Raw genomic sequence first — 9,844 nt, 5'->3', positions numbered from 1 at the left:
GAAGTCGGATCTCTCCGTAGGCTGGAAGCACTTGGGCGACGGGGCGCGGCCTTGGGGGGGGGGGGGTTGGCGGGGGGTCTTTGCACACGGACGCCCCCCGTCGAGGCGGGGAAGACCCGGCCGAGGACCGGGGGGCCTCCCCCTGCCCCACGCACCCCCCCACCCCGCCGGGGCCGCAAACACTAATCCTCCGGCCCCCCGCGCCCCCGCCCCGCATCTAGGCACCTTACTGCTCCTCGCCCCCCACCCTGGGGGAGCCCCCGGGGCTGGGCTACACCCCTCCCTCCTCCTCCTCCTCCTCCGCTTCCTGCCCCCTCCATCCATTTCCTACCCTTCTCCACTTCCCGCCCCCTCCTCTACCTCCCGCCCTGCTCCACTTCCTGCCCCCTTCCTCGATTTCCTGCCCCTTTTCTTTACTTTCTGCCCCCTTTCTCTACTTCTTGCACCCTTTTAGTACCTCCTGCCCCCTTTCTCTACTTCCTGCCCCCCTCTCCACTTCCTTCTCCCTCTACTTTCTGCCCCCTCCCTCTACTTCCTGCCCTCTTTTTCTACTTCCTGCCCTCTTTCTCTACTTTCTGCTCCCTCTCTCCACTTCCTTCTCCTACTTCCTGCCCTCTTTCTCTACTTTCTGCCCCCTTTCTCTACTTCCTGCCCCCTCTCTCCGCTTCCTTCTCCCTCCTCTACTTTCTGCCCCCTTTCTGTACTTTCTGCCCCCCTTTTCTACTTCCTGCCCCCTCTCTCCACTTCCTTCTCCTTCCTCTACTTCCTGCCCCCTTTTTCTACTTTCTGCCCCCTTTCTGTACTTTCTGCCCCTTTTCTCTACTTCCTGCCCCCCTCTCCACTTCCTTCTCCTTCCTCTACTTCCTGCCCCCCTTCTCTACTTTCTGCCCCCTTCCTCTACTTCCTGCCACCTTCCTCTACTTCTTTCCCTCTTTCTGTACTTCCTGCCCCCTTTCTCCACTTCCTTCTCCTTCCTCTACTTCCTGCCCCCTTCCCCTACTTCTTGCCCCCTTTCTCTACTTCCTGCCCCCTCTCTCCACTTCCTTCTCCTTCCTCTACTTCCTGCCCCCCTTCTCTACTTTCTGCCCCCTTCCTCTACTTCCTGCCCCCTTCCTCTACTTCTTTCCCTCTTTCTCTACTTCCTGCCCCCTTTCTCCACTTCCTTCTCCTTCCTCTACTTCCTGCCCCCTTCCCCTACTTCTTGCCCCCTTTCTCTACTTCCTGCCCCCTCTCTCCACTTCCTTCTCCTTCCTCTACTTTCTGCCCCCTTTATTTCCTGCCCCATTTCTCTACTTTCTGCCCTCTTTCTCTACTTTCTGCCCCCTTCCTCTACTTCCTGCCACCTTCCTCTTCTTCTTGCCCTCTTTCTCTACTTCCTGCCCTCTTTCTCCACTTCCTTCTCCTTCCTCTACTTTCTGCCCCCTTCTTCTATTTCCTGCCCCCTTCCTCTACTTCTTACCCCCTTTCTCTACTTCCTGCCCCCTTTCTCCACTTCCTTCTCCTTCCTCTACTTTCTGCCCCCTTTCTCCACTTGCTTCTCCTTCCTCTACTTCCTGCCCCCTTTCTCCACTTCTTTCTCCTTCCTCAACTTCCTGCCCCTTTCCTCCTCCTCCTCCTCCTCCTCTCCGAGTCCTCCCCGTCCTCCTCCTCAGCTGGCCTGAGCCCAGAGAGCGCTCCCGTCCCCCTCCGCATCACCCTTTCGCCCCCCCCGTGCCTCCTGCCCCATCCCGGACTGAAAGAGACGCCACTTCCCGCGGACGCTGGAGAGGGCGGATCGCCTTCCCGTTCGGGAAGAGAGAACCTATCTTTGCGACGGTCCAGACCCGCCCCACGCGCGGCACCCGGCGTGCTTTCACCCCCTCACAGCACTTAAAAGCCGCCCACCGCCCCCTGCCCTCCCCGGACCTCTTCCTCTCGACGGAAGCGGAAATTAATTCCAAGGGAGGGGGGAAAAAGAGAAGACACAACGACGGAAGAAGCGGCCCCGCAGGAAGCCGAGGACGGACGGCGGCCACCCCGGGAAGCCGGAGTCGGGCACGGCGTCCGCCACGGAGAGCGCGAGTCCGGTATGGCCGCCCACCGCGGAGGGAGCCCCGGCCGGCCGGCCGGCCGGAGGAGGAGGGACGGCGGGCATCGCGGGCGGCCCAGGACGGGCGAGGCCCGCCCCGGGAAGACCCTCCGTCCCCGTCCCCGCCAACCGCTCCTTTCCGGAACGACTTCTCCGTCCCCCAAACCACCCCGGGCAAAACGGGAAAGTCGTGCCCGGAGGCGGGCAGAGCCCGGTGGGTCAGCGACGGGCCTCCTGCTTCCTCTCTTCCTCCCTCCCTTCCTCACGAGGTGCTTCCAATAAAAACCCATTGACAAGTGAACCGGCCCCGCGCGGGGGGCTGCCCGTCATTGACTGGACCGCGGGCGCCGGAGGGGGGGAACGCGGGCACGGCGGGCGGGCGGGCGGGCGCGGGCACCGAGGTGGGGTTTGGCTCTCCCTCTTGCTTCCTCCGTCTCTCTCCATCTCTTGCTTTTGCTCTTGCTCTCTCTTTTCTTTCTCTTTTTCTGTTTCTCACTTTCTTGTCCTTTCACTTTCTGTCTTCTCCTTTTCTCTCTTCTCTCTCCCTTTTTCTCACTCTTTTTCTCTCACCTCTCTCACTTTTTCTCTTTTCACTCTTCTCTCTGACTCTCTTTTTCCTCTCACCTCTCACTTCCTCTTTTTCTTCTCCTTTTCACTCTCTTCTCTCCCATTTTCTCTCACTCTTCATTCTCTCTCTTTCTCTCTCTTTCTCTCACTTTCTCACTTTCTCTCCTCCTTTTCACTCCTCTCGCTGACTCTTTTTCTTTTCCTCTCACCTCTCGCTTCCTCTTTTTCTTCTTTTCACTCTCCTCTCCCATTTTCTCTCACTCTTTTTCTCTCACCTTTCTCACTTTCTCTTTCTCTTCTTTTCACTCCTCTGACTCTCTCTTTCCTCTCACCTCTCTCGCTTCCTCTTTTCCTTCTCCTTTTCACTCTCTTCTCTCCCATTTTCTCTCACTCTTCGTTCTCACATTTTCTCTCACCTTTCTCACTTTTTCTCTTCTCCTTTTCACTCCTCTCTGACTCTTTCTGTCTTCCTCTCACCTCTCTCGCTTTCTCTTTTTCTTCTCCTTTTCACTCTCTTCTCTCCCATTTTCTCTCTCTTCTCACATTTTCTTTTTCTCACCCCTCACTTCCTCTTTCTCACTCTTCACTCTCCTCTCTCCTTTTTTCTCTCACTATCGCTTTTCTCTCACTCTTTATTCTCTCACCTTTCTCGCTTTCTTTCTCACTCTTTTCCACTCTTTTCTCTGACTCTTTTTCTCTCCTCGCTTTCTCTTTCTCTTCTCCTCTTCACTCTCTTCTCTCCTTTTTTCTCTCCCTTTTTCTCTCACGTCTCGCTTTCTCTTTCTCACTTTTCACTCTTCCTTTTTCTCTCACTCTTTTTCTCTCACCTTTCTCACTTTCTCACTCTTCACTCTGTTCTCTTCCTTTTTCTCACTCTTCTCTTCCTTTCTCACTCTTCTCTTTCTCTTTTCCTTTCTCACTTCTCTCGCTTTCTCTTTCTTCTGTCATTGTACACTCTCTTTCCCTTTTTCTCTAACTCTTTCTCACCTCGCTTTCTCTTTCTCACTCTTCTCTCCTCCTTTTCACTCTTCTCTCTGACTCTTTTTCTATCTCACCTCTTACTTTATCTCACTCTTCTCCTTTTCACTGTCTTCTCTCTCCCTGTTTCATTCTCTTCTCTCTTTTTCTATCTCTCACTCTCTTTTCCTTTCTCACCTCTCTCTTTCTCACTCTTCTTTTCACTCTCTTCTCTCTCACTTTTTCTCACTCACTTTTTTCTCTTTTCTCTCACCTTTCTCGCTTTCTCTTTCTCACCTTCTCCTTTTCACTCTTCTCTCTGACTCTCTTTTTCTCCTTCTCTCTCAACTCTCTCACTTTCTCTTCTCCTTTTCACTCTCTTCTCTCCCTTTTTATCTGTCTCTCACATTTTCTCTTTTTCTCTCACCTCTCGCTTTCTCACTGTTCTGTTCACTGTCTTCTCTCTCCCTTTTTCTCTAGCTCTTCTTTCCCTTTTTCTCTCTCACTCTTTCTCACCTTTCTCGCTTTCTTTCTCATTCACTCTCCTCTCCCTTTTTCTCACTCTTTTTTTTCTGTCACCCTTTCTCTTTTCCTTTCTCCCTCATCTCTCGCTTTCTCTTTCTTCTCATTCTTTTCACTCATCTCTTTTCTCTCACTTTCTCACTCTTCTCCTTTTCACTCTTCTGTCTCTTTTTCTCTTTCACCTCTCACTCTCTATCTCACTCTTCACTCTCTTCCCTTTCTCACTCTCTTTTCCTTTCTCACCTCTCACTCTTTCTCACTCATTCACTCTTCTTTTCACTCTCTTCTCTCTCCCTTTTTCCTCTCTTTCTCGCTTCTCTCACTCTTCTTTCTTGCTTTTTCTGTCTCTCACTCTTCTATAGCTCTCACCCCTCCATTCATTCATTCATTCAGTCAGTTGTATTTATTGAGCACTTACTGTGTGCAGAGCACTGTACTAAGCGCTTGACACAGTCCCTACCCAACAACAGGCTCACAGTATAGAAGGGGGAGACAGACAACTCTCCTCTCTCCATTGCTCTTTTTGTCTTTCACTCTTCTCCTCTCTTTCCTCTATGGCTCTCTCCCTTTTTCTGTCACTTCTTTCTCTTTTTCTTTCTCTGTCCCTTTCTCTCACTCTTTCATATCTCTTTTCTCTCTCCCTCCTTGCTGTCCTTTTCTCCTCATTCTCTTCCTCTCTCTTCTCATTCTCTTCTTTCCCTTTCTCACTCTTTCTCTTTTTCTCTCTCTCTTTCATTCGTCTATTTCTCTCACTCTCCCCTCTTTTCTCTCTCCTCACTCTCTTCTCTTTCTCTCGTTCTCATCTTTCTCTCACTTTTCTTTCTCTTTCTTTCACTTTTCTATTTCACTCTTCTCACCCTTTTTCTCTCTTCTTTCTTTTTCTCTTTTTCTTTCTCTCCCTCTTCTATTTATCTCTTGCTCTCTTCTCTTCCTCCCTTGCTTTTTCTCTTTCTCTCTTCTCACTCTCTACCTTTCTCACTCGTCTTTCTCTTTCACTCTTACTTTCTTTTTCCCCATCACTCTTCTATTTCTCACTCTCCTTTTCTCTCTTTCTCTCTTCTCATTCTTTCTTCCTCTTGTTCTCTCCCTTTATCTCCTTTCTCTTTCACTCTTTGACTTTCTTTTCCCCCTCACTTCTATTTCTTGCTCTCCTCTCTTTTCTCTCTCCCTTGTTCTCCTTTTCTCTCTTTCTCATTCTCCCTTCCACTTGTTCTCTCCCTTCTTCTCACTCTTTTTCCTTTCCTTCCTCTTTCTCTCACTCTTCTATTTCTCTCCTCTCCTTTCTCTCTCACTCTTCTCTTTCCTCTCACAGTCTTACTCTTTTCCTCTCTCACACTCTGGCTCTCTGGCTATCTCTCTGACTTTATTTTTTGTAAATATGGTGTATTTAAAGCACCAGGTCTCCTCTTGTCGTCCGCCGTCCCGGCCCGTAGCGTGTCGGGCCGGCGGACACATCGCCTCTCGTGGAACGGCCCCGTCTCCATAATAATAATGATAATTGTATTAAGCGCTCACTATGTGCCGAGCACTGTTCTAAGCGCTGGGGAAATCAGGTCGTCTCACCTGGAGCTCACAGTCTTCATCCCCTGAGGTCACTGAGGCACAGAGAAGGCAAGTGACTTACCCAAGGTCACACAGCCGATCAGTGGCGGAGCCCTCGTTCCGGTGGGTACGAGGGAATTAGGCCGGACACGGTCCCCGTCTCACGTGGGGCTCCCAGTCGATCGTATTTATTCGGTCATTCAGTTGCATTTACCCGCGCTTAGAACAGTGCTCTGCACACGGTAAGCGCTTAATAAATACCATCATTATTATTATTGAGCGCTTACTAGGTGCAGAGCACTGCACTGAGCGCTTAGGAGAGGACGGTACAACAAACAGTCGCATCCCCTGCCCACAGATTAAGAAGCACTTTAATAACGATAATAACTATGGTATTATTTCTCAAGCGCTTACTATGTGCCAGGCGCTGTACTGAGCGCTGGGGTGGATCCAAGCAAATCGGGCGGGGCTCGCGATCTTCACCCCCCCATTCGACGGAGGGGGAAACTGAGGCCCAGAGCAGGGAAGTGACTCCCCCAAGGACCCGCAGACGCGATTAGAACCCAGGACCCGGGTTCTTCCCTCTACGCCCTATGCTGCTTCTCTATTATTTATTGAGCACCTACCATGGGAGAGCCCAACAGGGCAGTCTAACCGACACGTTCCCTGCGCGGTCTTAGGTGGGGGAACTGAGGCACAGAGCGGTGTGAAGGGACTTCACACGGCAGGCGGAGCCGGGGTTGGACTCGATCGATTCGTGGTCTTTACTGAGCACTTACTACAGGGGCAGAGCAGTGGACTGAACTGAGCGCTTAGGAGAGTCCAAGATGACCGAATTTGCAGACGGGCTCCCTGCCCACAACCAGCTCAGCTTGGAGGTAGAAACCCCGTCCTCTGCCTCCTCTTTCTCTTCCTTTCTCTCCTTCCTCCTCTTCCTCCTTTTTCTCTTCCTCCTCTTTCTCCTTTCTCCTCCTCCTCCCCCTCCTCTTTTTCTTCATTCTCTTCCTCCTCTTCCTTTCTCTTTCTCCTTTCTCCTCCTCCTCATCCTCCTCCTCTCCCTCCTCTTTTTCTTCATTCTCTTCCTCCTCTTCCTTCTTTTTCTTCATTCTCTTCCTCCTCTTCCTTTTCTCTTTCTCCTCTTTTTCTTCATTCTCCTCTTCCTCCTCTTTCTCCTCCTCCTCTGTCTCCTCCTCTTCCTCCTCTTTTTCTTCATTCGGTTCCTCCTCCTCCTTTCTCTTCCTCCTCTTTTTCCTCATTCGCTTCCTCCTCTTTCTTCACTCGCTTCTTCCTCTTTCTCTTCCTCTTTTTCTTCATTCACTTCCTCCTCCTCTTTCTCTTCCTCCTCTTTTACTTCATTCTCTTCCTCCTACTTTTTCTCTTCTTCCATTTTCTCTTCTTTTTCTCTTCCTCATTTTCTTCATTCTCTTCCTCTTTTTTCCTCTTCCTCCTTTCTCTTCCTCCTCTTCCTCCTCTTTTTCTTCATTCTTGCCCTCCTTTCTCTTCCTCCTCTTTTTCTTCATTTGCTTCCTCCTCTTTCTCTTCCTCCTCTTTTTCTTCACTCGCCTCCTCCTCTTTCTCTTCCTCTTTTTCTTCATTCGCTTCCTCCTCCTCTTTCTCTTCCTCCTCTTTTACTTCATTCTCTTCCTCCTACTTTTTCTCTTCCTCCATTTTCTCTTCTCTTTCTCTTCCTCATTTTCTTCATTCTCTTCCTCTTTTTTCCTCTTCCTCCTTTCTCTGCCTCCTCTCCTCCTCTTTTTCTTCATTCTCATCCTCCTCTTTCTCTTCCCCCACTTCCTCCTCTTCTCTCTCACTCTTCCTCTCTGTTCTCTATCATCTCCTTTTTCTCCCCGCTCCTCACTTCTCTTTTCTCTCGTCTGACGTTTTCTCCACCACCACCACCACCCCCCCGACTCCCTTCTCTCCTTGCCTCACTGCTCTCCCTTATTTCACTTTTCCTCTGGTCTGACTTTTCTCCCTCCTCCTCCTCCTCCCTTCTTGCTTCACTGTCCTCCCTTATCTCACTTTTCCTCTCCTGACTTTTCTCTCCCTTCTCTCTCCTTGCCTCACTGTTCTCCCCATCTCACTTTCCCTCTCCTCTGACTTTTCTCCCCCCTCCTCCTCCTCCTCCCTTCTTGCCTCACTGTCCTCCCTTATCTCACTTTTTCTCTCCTGACTTTTCTCTCCCTTCTCTCCTTGCCTCACTGTCCACCCTTATCTCACTTTCCTCTCCTCTGACTTTTGTCCCCGTCCTCTTCTCTCCTTGCCTCGCTGTCCTCCCTTGTCTGACGTTTCCTCTCCTCTGACTTTTCTCTCCCTTCTCTCCTTGCCTCAGTGTTCTCTCTTATCTCACTCTTCTCTCCCTTCTCTCCTTGCCTCACTGTTCTCCCCATCTCACTTTTCCTCTCCTCCGACTTTTCTCCCCCCTCCTCCTCCCTTCTTGCCTCACTGTCCTCCCTTATCTCCCTTTTCCTCTGTCTGACTTTTCTCTCCCTTCCCTCCTTGCCTCACTGTTCTCCCTTATCTCCCTTTTCCTCTCCTGACTTTTCTCTCCCTTCTCTCCTTGTCTCACTGTTCTCCCTTACCTCACTCTTCCTCTGGTCTGACTTTGCTCCCCCTTCCTCCTCCCTTCTTGCCTCACTGCTCTCCTTTATCTCCCTTTTCCTCTGACTTTTCTCTCCCTTCTCTCCTTGCCTCACTGCTCTCCCTTATCTCACTTTTCCTCTGGTTTGACTTTTCTCCTCCCTCCTCCCTTCTCTCCTTGCCTCACTGCCCTCCCTTATCCGACTTTTCCTCTCGTCCAACTTTTTTCTCCCTTCTCTCCTTGCCTCGCTGCCCTCCCTTATCTGACTTTTCCTCTCCTCCGACTTTTCTCTCCCTTCTCTCCTTACCTCACTGTTTTCCCTTATCTCCCGTAACTTCCTTGACTTTTCTCCCCCATCTCACTTTTCCTCTCGCCTGACTTTTCTCCCCCTCCTCCTCTCACTTTAATTCCCCGCTCCCCTCCTCTCTTCTCTCCTTGTCTCCCTTTTCTCCCTTCTCACTTTTCCTCTCCTCTGACTTTTCTCTCCCTTCTCTCCTTGCCTCACTGCTCTCCCTTATCTCACTTTTCCTCTGGTTTGACTTTTCTCCTCCCTCCTCCCTTCTCTCCTTGCCTCACTGCCCTCCCTTATCCGGCTTTTCCTCTCGTCCAACTTTTTTCTCCCTTCTCTCCTTGCCTCGCTGTCCTCCCTTATCTGACTTTTCCTCTCGTCGGACTTTTCTCTCCCTTCTCTCCTTACCTCACTGTTTTCCCTTATCTCCCGTAACTTCCTTGACTTTTCTCCCCCATCTCTCTTCTTTTCCTCTCGCCTGACTTTTCTCCCCCTCCTCCTCTCACTTTAATTCCCCGCTCCCCTCCTCTCTTCTCTCCTTGTCTCCCTTTTCTCCCTTCTCACTTTTCCTCTCCTCTGACTTTTCTCTCCCTTCTCTCCTTGCCTCACTGCTCTCCCTTATCTCACTTTTCCTCTGGTTTGACTTTTCTCCTCCCTCCTCCCTTCTCTCCTTGCCTCACTGCCCTCCCTTATCCGACTTTTCCTCTCGTCCAACTTTTTTCTCCCTTCTCTCCTTGCCTCGCTGCCCTCCCTTATCTGACTTTTCCTCTCGTCCGACTTTTCTCTCCCTTCTCTCCTTACCTCACTGTTTTCCCTTATCTCCCGTAACTTCCTTGACTTTTCTCCCCCATCTCACTTTTCCTCTCGCCTGACTTTTCTCCCCCTCCTCCTCTCACTTTAATTCCCCGCTCCCCTCCTCTCTTCTCTCCCTGTCTCCCTTGTCTCCCTCTCTCCTCCCTTCTCCTCTGCTCTCCTCTTGTCTTTTGTCTTAGGGAAGCAGCGTGGCTCAGTGGAAAGAGCCCGGGCTTGGGAGTCAGAGGTCACGGGTTCGAATGCCTTCTCCGCCACAGCCGCCAAAGTCGGCTGTGTGACCTTGGGCAAGCCACTTCCCTTCTCTGGGCATCAGTTTCCTCATCTGTAAAATGAGGATTAAGACTGTGAGCCCCAAGTGGGACAATCTGATCACCTTGTATCCCCACAGTGCTTGGTACATAGTAAGCATTTAACAAATACCATCATTATTATTATTGTCCCACTTTTCTCGCTCTCCTCTCCTTTTCTCTCCCTTTTCTCCCTCTCCTCCCTTCTCCTTCTTTTC

The sequence above is a fragment of the Tachyglossus aculeatus genome, chromosome Y3 (assembly GCF_015852505.1).
Source record: "Tachyglossus aculeatus isolate mTacAcu1 chromosome Y3, mTacAcu1.pri, whole genome shotgun sequence".
Classification (NCBI taxonomy): domain Eukaryota; kingdom Metazoa; phylum Chordata; class Mammalia; order Monotremata; family Tachyglossidae; genus Tachyglossus; species Tachyglossus aculeatus.
The sequence above is the reverse complement of the archived record's forward strand: the minus strand, read 5'-3'. Positions refer to the sequence as shown.